This window comes from Myotis lucifugus, unplaced genomic scaffold, assembly GCF_000147115.1.
Source record: "Myotis lucifugus unplaced genomic scaffold, Myoluc2.0 scaffold_149, whole genome shotgun sequence".
NCBI lineage: Eukaryota > Metazoa > Chordata > Mammalia > Chiroptera > Vespertilionidae > Myotis > Myotis lucifugus.
This window is the reverse complement of record NW_005871197.1, coordinates 1,070,233-1,088,523: the sequence shown is the minus strand read 5'-3', so window position 1 is coordinate 1,088,523 and position 18,291 is coordinate 1,070,233.

Here is an 18,291-nt window from a genome sequence, read left to right as displayed (position 1 = left end):
TATTTTGACATAAAAGTTTTTTTTTTATGTCTGCATTTGAGTCATCTGCCCCACAATGTGCTCCTAACTACAATCACTCACTTTACAGTGGGGTTCTACTCTCTACCTAGCTGAAATTTCCTGGTGGATGGTCTCAATGGGCAGGAACTGAAGCCTTCTGCATTATTTTAGGTGCAGATATTCCTTCAGTACCTCACTATTGTATTTCCAACGGCTCTGTGCTATCAGATAGAAGAACTGGAGTTACCCAAAGGAATTCCAATGTAGGAAACATCGAAACTGCTTCTCACATTATTATACCAATAATGCAAAGAAAAGCTATCCTATTTCATCATGGTTCCTAACCCATCTGTCTTCAAACCTGGGAATTTTCTAGACCAGATCATTTGCCAACTGCCACACTGAAAATGTGTACTTGCCTGCCCAGCCGGTGTGGCTCAGTGGTTGAGCATTGACCTATGATCCAGGAGGTCATGGTTCTATTCCCAGATGGGGCACATGCCCGGGTTGAGGGGTCCATCCTCATTGTGGTGTGTTTAGGAGGCAAGATATCAATGATTCTCTCTCATCATTGATACGTCCATCTCTCTCTCTCCCTCTTTCTTCCTCTCTGAAAAAAAGTATGTATTTTTAAAAACTTTAATTTTTGTTTTAAAGAAAAAGAAAATGCGTACCTGCCTGTGGGCAATCCCAACATCTATCCAGAGAAAATGCCCAGATTTTAGAATTTTAGGATGTATTATCCTCCCCTTCTCACAAGCACTTCCTCACAAGAAGAGAAACCCTGTCCTCTCCACAGTAACATTCTCATAGTCTCAGTCATCAAGTTAAAATGTCAAAGGTGGGAAAGTTAAGAAAGGCAATATTTTTACAGAATAACCTGGGATCAGCCTTGGATCGGGTGTTACAGGTCCATAGAGTCATCCCAGAATGGGCTTGATGACAACAAGTTTGGCATCCTTTGAAGTTTCCTGGCCATGACCTGAAGCAGATATGTTTCCCTCTTTTCAATAGTTGAACCTTTAATCATTCACATTGAGATTAATTCATTCATCACATATTTACTATGTTTCCAATTGAATTCCATATTTGAGTATTTTCTTTATATTTTAGAATCTAAAGAACTGAAGAAAACTGGTAAGAACCATACATACATTTATGGAGCTTGCATAATCTGGGGTGAAACAACAAATACAATAAATTAATTTTAAAAAACAACCCCAAAACTTGTAGTACAACAGAAGCTAATATATATTAAGCACTAATAAATAAAAGAGGGCAGGAAAATAGGGAGTGTTGAGAATGGGATACATTTTTAAACAGTGGCCTGCCTGGCAAACCTCATTGACAACGTGACATTGGAAACAGAGGCAAAAGTTAAGAGAGTAAATGACTTACATAGGAGCTAATATATGAGCAAGAACGAAGGCCCATCGCATTCTTATCAAGCTTGAGGCAAACAGAGGAAGCCAGTGTGGCTATAGCAGAATATGAAAACATGAAACTTTACTTCTGAACAGTGGTGGGATCTGCAGGGCATGCTACATCCTTTGGTGTTTATTACCTGTGAAATGGAAGGCACTGGAGAATTTTCAACAAAGCAGTAATGTGGTCTGACCTAAGGTTGAACAGGATCATGCTGACTGTAATGTACAAGACAGATTAAAGAGGAGCAATGCTGGGAAAAAAAGGAGAGCAGTTAGGAGGCTACTCTAATAATGAGGGACTTCTGCAATAACCGGAAGGCTACTACATTGACACATTAATGAGGAGCTACTGCAATAATTCGGAAAGCTGCAGTCATTAGGGACCCCTGCAATAATCAGAAGACCACTGAAATAATCATGGGCTACTCCAACAAGCAAGAAGCTACTGCAGCAATGAGGGGCTGTTGCAATAATTAGGGGCTCCTGCAATAATGAGGAGGGTGCTGCAATGTTCCAGACTATTGGAATAATCAGGGCTAATGCACTGATTAGGAGGCTACTTTGATAATCAAGCTCGCTGGAGATGACAGTGTCTAGACAGGCTGTCACGCTGGAGAAGCTCATCAACGATCACATTCAGGCTTCATTTGAAAATAGGTCCTGCAGGATTTGGGGACACACACACAAGCAGTGGGAAAGAGAAAGAAAAAAGGACAATACCAAGCAATTTGTTTGCTTGATTTTCCTAAGAAATTAGAAGATGGAGTGTCTGCTGTCTGAGATGAAGATGACTGTGGGTAGAGCAGGTTTGGGGAAGTTGGGTCAGAATTTTAATACCAGAAGTGGAATATGTTTGAAGAACTTTCTTCCAAAGTGTATTCTGAAAGTTTCTAGTTACGTGCAACTCTTCAGAAAAAGTTATAATTTTTATTTCTTAGGAAGATATTTCTTTTTAAAAATTTATCTTTATTATTGAAAGTATTACAGATGTCCCTCCCTCCCCATTGATCCCCTCCTCCCCCACTGCCATCCCCTCCCCAGGACTCCACCCCACTATTGTCTGTGTCCATGGATTATGCATATATGCATATAAGTTCTTTGGTTAATCTCTTCCATGCCCCCAATTTCACTCCATCACTTAAAAATAAAGGGCCCAGACAGTGTGGCTCACTGGATGAGTGTCGACCCACGAACCAGGAGGTCACAGTTCAATTCCCAGTCAGGTCACATGTCAGGGTTGTGGGGTGTGCAGGAGGCAGCAGATCAATGATTCTCTCTCATCATTGATGTTTTTCTCTCTCTCTCTCCCTCTCCCTCTCTGAAATCAATACAAATATATTTTTAAAAAGTTAAAAAATACATAAAGGATTTTTAAATCCTACTGTCAACAAATATTTTATCTTTACTTCAACTTCTCTCAATTTTTTGGGAAGATGTAAATGGCTATGCATTTTTTAGTTTGTTTTTGCTGTTGTTGTTATTTTGAGATCCGCAATTATTATGAGTACCCCATACTAATAGAATTTTGTGAAACAAAAAAAATGTAGTTTATGTATACAATGAAATAGTATTAGAAAAATCTTTATTGAGCAACTCTTGAAGGCTAGAAAATTATACCAGAGTTTCTCATAAATACCTTTTCCCCTCAATCCTTAAAAAACATGGCAAAAAGATAATTAGTATGACAGAATTTCAGATTATGACAATTTGTTTGCATAAAATAATTATCAGTAAGTGTTTCTTCATCACTCTTCCCTGTTTAGAGAGGAAGATAGTATGCATTTTTAGATTATGTGTTCTACTCACCACAAGAATCCAAATACCTCATATTATGGACTTTTTTAGTAAGTTGACCAAAATAGTTGGATTTTTAGGCCATGAATTCTCTGTTTTTGTGATTAATCACTGTGCTTTAATTATGTTCCATTTGTAACAATGAAATTGGGGGTCACCACAACATGAGGAACTGTATTAAAGGGTCGCGGCATTAGGAAGGTTGAGAACCACTGGTCCAGAAGGTCATCGGAAGGTTGTCCGGAGGATGTTTGGCTGTCCAGTCTAATTAGCATATTATGCTTTTATTATTATAGGTTATGTGTAAGTTTCATCCTTTCCTAGAATGTTTTATTCACTAAAAGATAGGTATTTACTCATTTTTTCTAGTGTATTTTATTATATTTTTCCATATTATTTATTATGACATTAAAATTTATTAACTGCTATTTCAGAGGCTCATGAAATTTATAATTGACATATAACATTGTATTAATTTAAAGTGTACAATGTATTGATTTGATACATTTACATATTACAGTATAATTATCACCCTAGCATTAGCTAACACCTCCAGCATGTCACATAATTATCATTTCTTTTTGTGGTGAGAACATTTAAGATCTAGTCTCCTAGCAATTTTGAAGTACTGTATATAATATAGTATTGCTGCTTATAATCATTATGCTGTGCATTAGATCTCCAAGACTTCTTCTTCTTCATACTGTAAGTTTATAACCTTTGATGAACATTATCCATAGTTCTCTCACTCCCCAGCCTCTGGCAACCATCATTCTACTCTATTTTTATGAGTTCAGCTTTTTTTTTAAGTCTATATATAAGCGATATCATACAGTATTTGTCTTTCTCTGTCTGACCCATCTCATTTAGCAATTTCCTCAAGGTCCATTCATGTCATCAGAATAGCAGAAATTCCTACTTCATCATGGCTACATAACATTCCATTATATATTTCCATCCATCTATTGATGGACACATAGGTTATTTCCATATATTGGTTATTGTGAATAATCCTACATAATAAAAGGCGAATATGCTAAGTGTCCAGTTGCCTGGTTGACCAGTCAACCAATCAAAGTGTAATATGCTAATGATATGCTAAGGCCGCTCAACTGCTCATTATGATGTGCACTGACCACCAGAAGGCAGACAGTCGATTGGTCGATTAGTCGCTATGACATGCACTGACCATCAGGGGGCAGATGCTCTGACTGGTAGTTTAGCTTATTGCTGGGGTCTCCAATCAGGACTGAACAAGACAGGCTGGAAATGCCCTAGAGCTCTTCTGCAGTCCCTCTCCAGCTGGCCAACCTCCCATGTCCCAACCCCTATTGTGAAACAGTGGAGTCCCTTGACCTGGTCTGCACCCTCTTGCAATCTGGGCTGAGGGATCCCCCCCCCCCCGAGTGCATGAATTTCACTCTAGTCTATACGAATAAAAGGGTAATATGCTAATTAGACTGAATTGACTGGACATCTTCCAGATTTCCAAATTCCTTCCGGACAAAGTCACGGTGGCGGAGGCCGAGACAGAGGTGGTTGGGGGCGATCAGGCTATCAGGAGAGCAAGCAGTTAGGGACAATCAGGCCATCAGGGAAGCAAGCAGTTAGGGGATGATCAGGCCGGCAGGGGTGGGCAGTTGGGGATGATCAGGCCAGAAGGGGAGGGCAGTTAGTAGCGATCAGGCAGGCAAGCAGAGGCAGTTAGGGCAATCAGGCAGGCAGGCAGGCAGGCGAGCAGTTAGGAGCCAGTGGTCCCGGATTGTGAGAGGGATGTCCAATTGTCAGTTTAGGCCCAATCCCACAGTCGGACATCCCCTGAGGAGTCCCAGATTGGAGTGTGTGCAGGTCAGGCTAAGGGACACCACCCTCCCACCCCCTGCACCCTACCCCCCGTGAACAAATTTTGTGCACAAAGCCTCTAGTGCTACAATAAACATGGAAGGCAGATACCTTTTCAAACATGAAGGAAGGCAGATATTTTTTTTTTCATTTCCTTTGCGTATATACCCAGAAGTGGGATTGCTGGATTATATGGTAGTTTTACTCACTCCTTTTTTCATTCTGTTAGGATCTTCAGAGTTTCAAAATGTCTCATTTGATAAGACCAGATTGATCTTTTGACGGTTTAGTAGAGTGCTCCAGGATCTGTAACAAGACCATATTTTTGAAGAGTATCAACAAGTGACTATGTGACTAACTTATAGTGAAGTTTGATAAAAAGTATTCAATAATATTCTACTCTCTAAGAAACTCACCAATCGACCTTTCTTGCACTCAGAGTGTCTTCCTTTAATTTTTAATCGAGGTGATATAATTTAGTCTTATATTAAATGTTGATTGGTTCAAAATATTCTTAAATAGGAAAGAGATAGCTACTGGATATGAACTCACTTTGTTTTCTATGACTTACTTTTCCATAAACATAAAGGCAGACTTTGTAAAAATACCCAGCTGTTTACTTAGAAAAAATCCTTTAAACAAACAGATGTTAAATAAAAGATATATCTTAAAACATAAATATGCAAAATTATGTAAGTGTAAATGCACTTACCACATATAATTCATGAAGGCATGAATACTGCTACCCTCTATTGCATTGTAGCCTTTGACTGTTAACACTCAAAGAAAGGCCAGCCATGTCAAAGACCATTGAGGACTACAGCCCAATCAAGACAATTATTCTTTCACAAGCACATCTTAATATATAATGCAAATGCAAACTTACTTGTAGCATATTATATGTATGGGATATTGTTATGATTCAAATTTTTCAATATTGTTACTACATTTGCTAAATAAGTTAAGGAGTTTGTCATTTAAGTTTGTTGCTGTGCAGAATGGCATAAAGATGCCCAATCTAGAAAGATTAATTCTTTAATAAATATGAAATCATATACGAGTTTAATGAAGCTGTATCTTTTATTTGATGGCTTGTATTACATATGTCAAATCCGATTCATTCAATGGATTTACAGAAAGTTAAACCTAACTTTGGTCTTACATTAGCAATAAGATTTTGCTGGCTAGAGTGTTCTGCTTTTTTAAATTAGTTAGTAGCACAGGCTGCTTCCACAAAAGCAACTCTTCACATGGAGTAACAAATGAAACACCATACTCTTAACAAGATTATCATAATAAAAAGTCATCAGATAAATTAAAATTATCTTCTTTAATTACAAGATTATAACCCCATTAACTCCTCTGCATGAAAAGTGGTAATTAGGGAATAGGAAAGGAGAATCCATAGACAGCAATTAAAACTCCAGAGCAAATTAAAGGGAAGGTGAAAAACATCCTACAAGGACACAGATATTTCAGGTAATTCATTTAACAGCACATGTTTTTTGTAGAATGTAATTTCCAAACTAGCCACAAGAAGCATTCTACTTTGGTTTTGAATTTTGTTTTTTCAGTTTGCCTAAGCAAGCAGCACTGAAAACTAAATACTTAAAAAGAAGACCCTTATTTAAATATGCCTAGAGCTGTGAATTAATTATGGCCTAAATAAGTTATTAAAACAATATTGTCACTGATGCATTATTTATGGATAGTTGTTGAAAAGTTTGTAACCACAAAAGTACTGAACTGACATTTGCAAAGACATTAACATGAAAATGAGGAGAATTTGAAGAGAAAGTATAAGTCAATGTTCAATCTCTTACTAAGATAGTCTTCAATTATGTATATAGCAACTACATTTTTTTTACTTCTAATATACACATGTAATATTCATAGGCTGCTCTAAAGCTTTTTCAAATTAAGTTTGCATGTATAAATGATAAAACAGACACTCAGTGATAGTAAAATTTATATGATAACAAAATTATATCCAGGCATTATTACCACATGCACAATGAATACACTAAGAACAAAACATCTTTCAAAATTGTTATAGACCATGCAAATGTTAAAATACTTATCTGCTTTCTTAGTGAGCTATAAATATTTTATATTTTATATACTCCAATAAAATTATATTAAATTTTAGGTAATCTGTACCTTTTGAAGATTAAATAAAACAGAAAACAAGTAAAAACATTATATTCAGTGAAGCGTGTTATTAAATTTTAATATAGTAGAAACCTCAGTTGTTTATATTGTAAAAAAGGATAACATTATACTATTGTGTGAGAAGGTTTAACTAAAATTAACTTCTGACAAAAGATTGTACAGAAATAATCCTAGAAATATTTCAGAAGAATCTACTGCTACTGCTATAATCATTGAAAGACAGGCTATACGAAAGTAAAGATGGTTTCAAAAGATATTTATTATGTATTAAATTTCAAATCTTCAATGGTTAGGCCAGAAGCTTTGAATGATCCATTATACATGCTGTATGTATTAAGAAGTAAAATCCAAGCAGGGTCACTCAAACAGCCATGATGAAAAATTGCAGTTATTGTTAATATACCTGGTGGTATTGTTTACTTCAAAAGTTCATGTCCTTTCCCCTAATAGCAAGAAATGGTATATTACAATCAAGAAATCATCAGTGTTTCATTTCTATTTCAACCATTCAGACTCTCAGAATTCATCAGTTGATTAACATTTCCAGAAAAACCAAGGCAAGATATTCTTTTAAGCTATTTGATTTCATAACTTTTGGAAATATGCCTGGGAAACTGGAAATGTTGGTTTCCTTCTGGATTTGTTTTGAAGTATATTTCTTAGGTTATTTTTATCAGGCAATACTGTTTTGTTTTGATTAGTACAATAAATGCCCTAGCAACATTGCTTTTTCCCATTCAATATTTATTCCATCTCTCAATTTGGCTAAGAGAAACTCAATTGTATTCAGCCAAGCTTTGTGTTTGCTCAGTATTCAGAAGCAAAGTAATATACATCAGCAATAATCCCTGATTCATCAATCATGTGGTTGTATTCTTTTGACCAGTGATTGGTTTACTGTCTATTTTAGCCGGGTGGATATGAATTTAGCTGTGGTGGCAGAGACCTAGGAAATATTTCCTTACTCTTAAGGTGATAGAGGTGGTGGTATTGAAGGATAGACAACTTGAAACAAAGTGAGTGCACTAAGGGACAAGGAGAAATGAGTGGAAGACCCTCTGTTCTTGAGGGCACAACTGTACCACTGATCCCTACTTGTAATTCCTTAAAATAGAAGACATCTATTTACTCTTTTTTTAGCTATTAATATTTGTCTTTTTTTTCAATCTTTAATTTCTTTATTGATTAAGGTATTACATATGTGACCTCATTCCCCCCATAAGCCCCTCCCACTCATGCCCTTGCCCCCCTGTTGTCTGTGTCCATTAGTTGGGCTTATATGCATGCATACAAGTCCTTTGGTTGATCTTCCCCCCTTACCCCCATCTCCCCTACTTTACCTCTGAGGTTTGACAGTCTTATTGCTGCTTCTTTGTCTCTGGATCTATCCCTTGTCATCAACCTATGTTGTTCACTATATTCCAAAAATGAGTGAGATTTGATTCAGATCCTTCAGTGGGTCTATGCCCTTCTAAATGTTGCAACTGTTAATAAAATAGAGCTCTCCAATGATAACTGCCATGTGTTAGAAGCTAGATAGTTAAATATCTTTGAAATATATTATTTACCAAAAACAATCACTTCTAAGAAGAAGAAAAAAATTTTACTTTGGGTATTTCCAAAGTGCCATCTTTTGTTTACCAGTACCTAGAATTCTACAGTATTGCTTATATTGTAATATTTTATACTAGAGGCCCGATGCACGAAATTCTTGCAAGAGTAGGCCTTCCTTCCCCCGGCTGCCAGCACCAGCTTCCCTCTGGCACCAGTGACCCGGGCTTCCCTAGCAGAGCGAGGCCCCACCCACCCACCGCAGCCCACAGGTCAGTGGTCTGGGCCTCCCTCTTTGGGGTGATCATGGAGCCCTCCGATTGATTGTCCCACCGGCCGGTGGCCTGGGTCTCCCTCTGCGGGGCAATCATGAGGTGATGGCTGGGCCACTGACCAATCGCATCGCAACCTCCTTGACTGGCCTGGTGCCAGTGGGTGTCATAGTATGGTCGTCATGAAGGTCGTCCAGAAGGTCGTTTGGTATAATTAGCATATTATGTTTTTATTATTATAGATGATATTAACACCCTTTTGTGGTTTATATTTTCAAATACTGTAACATTCGTGTTTTGTTTTCTGTTGTTGTTTTTTATCTTACTGAGCACACTTGCAAGGGCAAAGACTGTGAAATGAGCTCTACTCCTGTGTTCACCATTATGGATAATTGTCCCAAGTGGCAATTTTTCAAATGGGTACATTAAAAAAAATGGACCTATATATCCGTGAAGGTGCATATGGATAAGAAGAAGCAGAGCAAATGGAACTTTAATATGCTTTATTTGAATTTCTAATTATGGAAGAGACTTTTTCCAGTAGTCTTGCTAAAAAATGTTTTACCATTAATCTATGACTACATTTGAAGTAGTTATGGAAGGTGCCATTCAATTCTTTGTCACTCAATTCACATAATTAATTTTTGCAGTAATACTTTTAAACAGACTCATAAGCAATTAACTTTTGAAGTTAAGATTTGATCCCCAAATGTGAAAGGTCCCTTTGAGGAGAACACTTACAGGCTGTGTTTTAGTCCTGAACCATGCAGAATTGATAGTGCATTTACAGTAATTTCCTCAGTAGCAACCCAGCAGGGAGGGTGAGATCTTTAGTTTCTCTGCTCTTCCCTCTGTTACTAGCATTTTGATCTTAATAACTTCCATTATTTTCATTCCACAAGCATTTGTTGGATGCAGTTATGTGTGAGCAACTGGTTTAAAAACAAATACCAAGGATGAAAAGACCCAGACTTTACCTCCTCCAGTAGTTAGCTGAGGGTAATGTTACCATTCTGTGTGACATCAGAGCACAAAAACCTGATACAAAGGCAAGAGGAATGGGTTTAAAGGAGGAAAGGCTTTATGGAGGTGGTAACTCTCAAGCTAGATACTTAATGTTAAATAAGAGGTGTTAAAGTGAAGAGAGGGAAGGACCAATGCAAGTAAAGAAAGTAGCACAGGATCATACTTACAAAGTCCAATATTTTATGAGTCTTTTAGAGAACTATAAGCATGAAGCAAAATAAAGACTTTCACAATGGACTGGTTTTGTTACTATTTAAACTATTTTAAATAAAACAGGTGAGTAGATTTAAAGCAATACTTTTAATATTTTCCAACATATCAGTAAACAAGGTCAGTTTTTACCATTTTTAAATGGACACATAATTTATAGATCACATTTTTTTTGCTTGCCAAACAATATACTATTTGAGAAAAAATATATAGTAAGATTATGCAGTAGATCCAGAACTACCACAAATAAGAAACTTACATATGCTTCATTTCTGAGCAAGCTAATAGGACACAAAGGGATATAAAACTATTTTAAACTTCTTTGCTCATATCAATATTTTTTTTGTTTATCCATTTTGCAGTGCGGTATAAATATTTTTAAACTGCATTATCATATCTACTAAATTGTGAGTTTCTTACACCGAAAGATTACTCATATTAATGCCTTCTACAAGAAGTTATTGCACTACTTTATATATAATTGGTGTTCAATAAATGTTTATTCAATTGAATTTTTTGCTTGTCTAACATATAGGCTTCTTTTTTGTCTATGTAGAAAACTGTTAAATCAATACATAAAGCTATTATACTATATTTTAATGCTCTAAAGAACAATATAATAGCACCTTCATAAAAGACAGAGTTAATAGCTTTATATTGTCTCTTGGGTGCTTGGCTATTGGTATGTATATATCTGTATGTGTATACATATGATAGTTCTTTAAAGTCATAAAATAAAAAAGAATCTATTTCTAAATTAAAAATAAAACAGTTTTGCCCCGGCCGGTGTGGCTCAGTTGGTTGGATCATCATCCCATGCACTGAAGGGTCATGGGTTCAATTACTGGTCAGAGCACATGTCTGAGTTGTGGGTTTAGTCCCTTGTTGGGGCACGTAAGGTTCACAACCAATTGATGTTTCTCGAGAGACAAGCATCTCTCTTCCTCTCACTTTCGCTCTCTCTAAAGTCAATAAAAAAATCCTCGTGTGAGGATTAAAAATATATAAGATAAAATAGTTTTAGAAATCATTGCATTGCCAATTCTGTTTTCTCCTAGAGAATTCAAAGTCATTTGGAAAAAAATGTTTTCTCTTTCTTTCTTACAAAAATATTTAAGTGCCAACATACATTAGAATATACTTTCTCGTACTTATTCTTCCATCTGCTTGGGATTAGATTTATAGTCAGATTCACATAACTGTTTAGACCTAAATTTACATTACTACAGCTGAGTCAGGGTTATGTATACCTGAGCTGATAAAAACTGTTCAACACCCCCAAAATGCAAAAAACATAAAAACTATTAAATACCCCACCTTTTCAAGGTTCCAATGAATTACCATAATACATAAGTCTATTATAATATAACACTGTGGCAACACAACTAGAAAATAAACAACATTCATAAGTTAACAAGACTTCTGTTTACAATTTTATATGAAATATCATGCTCCCTTAAATGTTATAATTTTGACTCAGATTGTTGTTAAAACCCATACATGTTATCTGAAACTTAGTGCTGAAAAAATGTGGAATACATTAAGAAAACCATAAAGATTAAATTTATTGGTATTCAACTACTTCAGACTACTTGTTAAGACTTTACCATTAAAAGACATAGCTGGTTTGGCTCAGTGGATAGAGCATCAGCCTGTGGACCAAAGGGTCTTGGATTTGATTCTGGTCAAGGTCACATACCTTGGTTGCAGGCTCCTCTCCTGCCCTGGCTCTGTTCAGGGCCCATGCAGAAGGCAACCAATCTATGTGTTTCTCTCACATTGATGTTTCTCTCTGTCTTTCCCTCTCTCTTACACTCTCCCTAAAAATCAATGAAAAATATCCTTGGCTGAGGATTAACAAAAAAGGGGGAAAAAAGGAAGAAAAAAAGACTTTATCATAAATAAAATGAATTTATCAAAAGAACTATGCCATCAGGCCACAGTTTAATAGCATATGCCCTTTGGGGCTAAAATACAAATTTACAACCTAATGTTCTTCATCTGTTCTCAGCATATGCATTTCAGAAATACTTATTTCTTCAAGTACAGATTAGATATTTGTGATGACTGCACCCCTGGTACACTGGGTTTCCTGAGGAGTAACATAAATTTAAAACATTTGACTCATCCCTATGTCTCTATGCCCTCTTGTATCCCTCTTTCTTTCTATAAGAACACTATTTTGAGCACAGGAGTAGTGGAGAACACAAGAAGCAGAAAAATACAGGCTTTCTTTATATATATATATATATATATATATATATATATATATATATATATATATATATACACACAAAAGTAGGTTTACAATTATTCATGTGAGAAATAATATAAAAATAAATAATACAAGAATAAACTCTGTTTCCTGTACTAACAACTGTAAAACTATTTTTGCCACACTCCTGTGTGTGTGTGTGTGTGTGTGTGTGTGTGTGTGTATACTAGAGGCCCAATGCATGAAATTCATGCAAGAGTAAGCCTTCCTTCCCCTGGCTGTCAGCACCAGCTTCCCGCTGGCACCCAGGATCCTGGCTTCCCTCCAGCCACCAACAGGCACCCAGCACCCAGTCTTTCCTCACAGCCCTGGCTTCATCTGGAAGGACATCTGGTCTAATTAGCATATTATGCTTTTATTATTACAGATATGTATATATATATACATATAGATATATTATTATGTAGATATATAGATATATATCTATAATAATATATTATTATAGGTATATATATATATGTGTGTGTGTGTGTGTGTGTGTGTGTGTGTGTGTGTTTGTGTATATAAAAGCCAAATTAAATGTAAAACAAGAGCTATTATTCTCACTACTAGAGGCCCAATGCACTGGATTGTGCACTGGTGAGGGGCATGGCCTGGGGGGATTGGCCCGCCATGGGAGCACTGATCATCCCAGTCAGCTCACTGTGGGAGTTTACTGACCACCAGGGGGCAGCTCCTGCATTGAACGTCTGCCCCCTGGTGGTCAGTGCACATCATAGTGATTGGTCAACCGGTCATTCTGGTGGTTCCGCCATTTGGTCGCTGGGCTTTTATTATATAGAATGTCATTCTCTCAACTATGGTTGAAGAACTAAGTGAAAACAGGTTAATAAATCACAAATTACACACAAATGTAAAAGACTAATATGGAAGTTTTAAATATTTAAGGCAATCATTTTTTTAACATTTAAAGGAAAAAATCTAGGAAGCTAGGAAGCAAGAAAAGAGGAAAGAAAGAAAGGAAGGAAGGAAAAAGCATGATGACTAAACTTATAGAAAAAGTTAATATATTTTTGAAGAAGATGTACATTTATCAGGTATTAGAAAAATTCACTCAGTGCTATGATATTAAACATCATATAAATATTTAGTGAACATAGTATGAATCTATGCTTAGAAAAAGCTAATAAGTTCCTGCTCATACAAAATAGCCACATGCCCTAGCCAGTTTTCTCAGTGGATAGAGCATCAGCCTGCAGACTGAAGGGTACCAGGTTTGATTCCGATCAAGGGCATATGCCCAGGCTGTGGGCTCAATCCCCAGTAGGGGGCATGCAGGAGGCAGCCGCTCAATGATTCTCTCTCATCATTGATGTTTCTATCTCTCCCTCACCCTTCCTCTCTGAAATCAATAAAAAATATATTTTTAAAATTAGCTACATGGAGGACAAAAGAATACCATTTAATTCTTCAGAATTTTTTATATAAAAATACCTAGTGAACCAAAAATACTTATTCACATTCAGAAAAAATACTTTAATTCTCCACAATTTCAATTCTGCATATGTATTTTCATTCAAAATTTACCACTGGAGTTAGGGGTAGAGATAAAAAAGGGAAAACCACACACACACACACACACACACACACACACACACACACACAATCCCCTAAGGATATAGATTTGGGATCAATGTAGAACATACATTTCTTAATGTGACTGGATATGGTTTGATTTATCTATTGTCTGTGTTACAGTTTTTTATTTTCTTACTAGAGGCCTGATGCATGAAATTCATGCAAGGGGCTCAGCCCTCGCAGCCATGGCAGCAGCCCCGGCTTTGTCCGGAAGGTCGTTCGGCTGTCCAGTCTAATTAGCATATTATGCTTTTATTATTATAGATCTTTTTCTGAGTTGTCCCATGATATTTATATTCATGATTCTTGCTCAAAGTAAAACAATATGCCATTGTTTTTGCCGTATTTATCATACATTTACTGTTTTATTTTTTCTGTCCATATTTATTTTCTCTTCTTTCCTGAGAGTTCATCTTAATAATTTACCTGTGCTATTATGTGTAAGTACACACAATATTTTGCATCCCATCACCCTTTCTATTTTTTTCTGCTTTTATTCTTATTATTGAACATCTTAATAAATTAAAATGTTTCATTGCCCAAAGAAACTTTAGTCTGTGGTTCCTAACCTGGAAGCAGGTCTCTTCACAATGAAGAATCCTTAGCTACTGCATGAAAAATGGTTTAAGTAGCCACATAAGAAAGATCATCAGAAAGACATCTTTAATAATTTGAGATTTCTGAGAAGTTTTAAAAGTGATAAAATGAGCTCATTCTCTAGGTTACAGTATGTGAAAAGGTTGCATTAACATATGTACAAGATGAATGTTTATTGCAGTTTATTATTTGTTATTTAAGAAATTTTGGGCACTAACCAGTTTGGCTCAGTGGATAAAGCATTGGCCTTCAGACTGAAGGGTCCTGGGTTTGATTCCGGTCAAGGGCATGTACCTTGGTTGTGGGCACATCCCTGGTAGGGGGTGTGCAGGAGGCAGCTGATCAATGTTTCTTTCTCATCGATGTTTCTAACTCTCTATTCCTCTCCTTTCCTCTCTGTAAAAAAAAAAATCAATAAAATATATTTTCAAAAAAAGAAACTTTGGAAAATATTTAACCATAAGGACACTATGAAAAATAATTCTGAAAAGGGGTGTTTTTAAGGAACAATGAAAAGCTTTTTAGTTTAATATTTCATCAAAAGAATAATTTAAAAATACAATAATTGCTAGCTGCCCATCATATAAATAAATATAAGACACTCTAGCACTATGTGGTACGTAAGAAGTGTAACACATTTGAGTAGAATTTATGTTATTTTCTACTTTTAAATTGATGCATTATTTTATAGATTTTTAATAAGATTCTTCAGAGGTATTTGGAATGTATTTATTCATTGTGAATTATCTCACAACAAAGAGAAATTGTGCAGCGCTTATATGTTGAGACCTTCTGTTCTGGCTTGAGAATAAAAAACGACAACAAAACACTAAAATTATAACTCCTGTTATCAAAATGTTCACATGGCCAAAAATAACAGAAAAAATGCTATCTCAAAACACAAACTGCCAAAGTGTATTTGAATATTATATATTTAGCATGTTGCTTATTAGGTTATTTAATAACTTAGTAGTGAGAATGGAGGCTGGCAACAATAGATGAGACAAAATATATAAAAATAGAACTAAATGTATTATTTTAGAACCCAAAGCAAGATCATGTTAATTCACTAACAATGAATAATAATGACTGAAAAATGTACCATTTATTTCCCAAGTACGATTTATTTTCACATTATGTCAAGATTATCATCATGTAAACGTTGCACAAACTAGACAGAAAATGCAATACAATTTAACATATTTGATAATTCTGAATTTAATGAAATATTATGCATGGCAAAAATAGGAATCAAGTGTAAAATGAATAAATAGTGACTCAAGAATAATGCACTATCATAACCTTAAAACAGTATATTTATTTAAGGGACATGGTATAGTTTTAAGTTTTTATCTATCCCAAAGTCAATTATTTTATAAAAAGAAACAGCACTATTTTACCTTAATATCGTGTGTACAAATTTAGCTCTTCCTAATTTCATGTTCAAGTTAAATATGAGAAGATTTATACACAGTGTAATCTGCATTTTTCTCATATGTCAATTTGTGGTGATTCCGTGGAACCATGCTAATTCAACACTACCATGGTTCTTTAGAGAAAAAACATAAAGTAAAAAATATCTCAGTCCTGTTTATCACAATTATTGTCTCCTGCCACTTTGCAGAGCACCTTACCCATTTCAGCAAAGATCAAAAAACAAAAACTGGCACATTCCGAGTGTCCCGCTAAGTAAAAAACTTGTCCTACACAAAGGAAGAGCTTTCTGCTGCTTGTATTCGCAAGGCTTGATAACAGGAGACAAGCTGCAATTCAGAATAAAATGATAATGACTGTCGCACACTACTTCAACCTGTCAGGGCAACAGCCACTTGAAGATTAAAGGTGTTTTTTTTTTTATCTATAAAGAAATACTTCAGACACTGTGAACACTTTGATCGTTTTCAAAAAAGCCACCTACCTAGAAATGTTCAATAATTTTCTGCTTACAAATTAAATCAATAAATATCATGATTTTTGGAATCCAGCCATGCATGCTCTTGCTGTGAGATGGTTAATAAAAAGAAGAAAACAAAAAAAACAAAAACAAAAAATAACTGTGTACTGAAATTCGCTATGTAGATACTATTGTTTAGCATGCCCTGCCAGCATAAACATGCACAGATGATACACAGAACAAATTACTCCAAAAATAATATCATAATCTGGACATATAATCTAATTTCAAAGGGGCCAGGCAATTTCATGGATGGCTGATCCATACTGACAACCAAAAGAAACGAAAAATATCTTATGTGCATAGTCAGTCTCTTAAGGCAAATGCCATACAAAACATTAGTGCCAAACATAGAATCAAAGATTACTGAAAGCTGTAAACCAGTATTCTTTCTGAGAATGATATTTGAAGTTAAGCTCCAAAGTGTGAATTCTGTGCCTGTGTAACTATTGTCTGCATAGACTCTGAATGCTTTCTTATAGTGTAAAAACATTGCAGACATATAAGAATGCAAATATTTGCTATGATCAAACTAAGGGATTTATTAAACAAAAATATATGGTATCAGATAACTGTTTCCACTTTATTTTGCTCTCTCTCTCGTGCATGGGTGCACTGTGTGTGTGTGTGTATGTGTGTGTGTTTAATCAGTTTACTAGGTGGAAAGATTAAAAGTTAGTGTGCCAAGGTCTAGCAAAATACCTCCCTACTTGTGCTCTTCAATGTGGATTTGTTACATTTAATCGATAGATGAAGTGAATTTTTGCATGCCCTTTAGTCTAAATGGATCCATGTGTCTACTTTGACAAATAGCATGAGGTGAAAGTGTTAACTATGGTAGACCCAGACATGCCTTTTTGTGGTAACTTCCATTCTGCCTCTCAGAACATTCACTCTTCGAATATTCCATCTTAGAAGGAGAGAGTGGAGAAGCACAGGTCACATGGAGCAGCAAATGAAGATGCTCAGTCAATATCCGTAGATGAGCTCCCGTCCAGCAACTGGCATTGACTACTAAACTTTCAGGTCGACTACCTTGGCCCTCCAGCATTGCTGAGCTTTCAGATTACTGAAGCCTCCGCAGACATCTGGTTATAGTACATGATAGACTCAAAGGAAAAATGGCTCTGCTGAGTCTACCCAGACATTTGCAAGAGATAATAACAGTTATTTTAATCTATTACATTTTGGTCTTAAGGCACACCAACAGTGGACTAGTAAGAAAGTAGTCAGTTAGTGCAGATAATTGAAACAAAATAGAGAGTATAAAGTGTAAAATATTAATAAAAGGATATTTGTTTCTGTGATGTAAACAATGAGAAATGAAAATGATGGATGTATTTTAGAATCAAGAGAGGGTAAGAAAAGAATGCCGTGAGAGAATAAAACAAACAACACTGGAGGTGAGAGTGCGCAAGGGTTCACAGTTAGTCAATGTACTTCCTCAGAAAGAGAACACAAATCATAGGACAACAGAAATCAGTTCACTGAATCACAAAAGAAAAAAAACAAACGTAGGGCAGGGGTATGTTCTAGGAAGTCAGAAGAGTTCATGGTATGTTATGCTACTTGAGAATGGAGAGTTTGTACTCT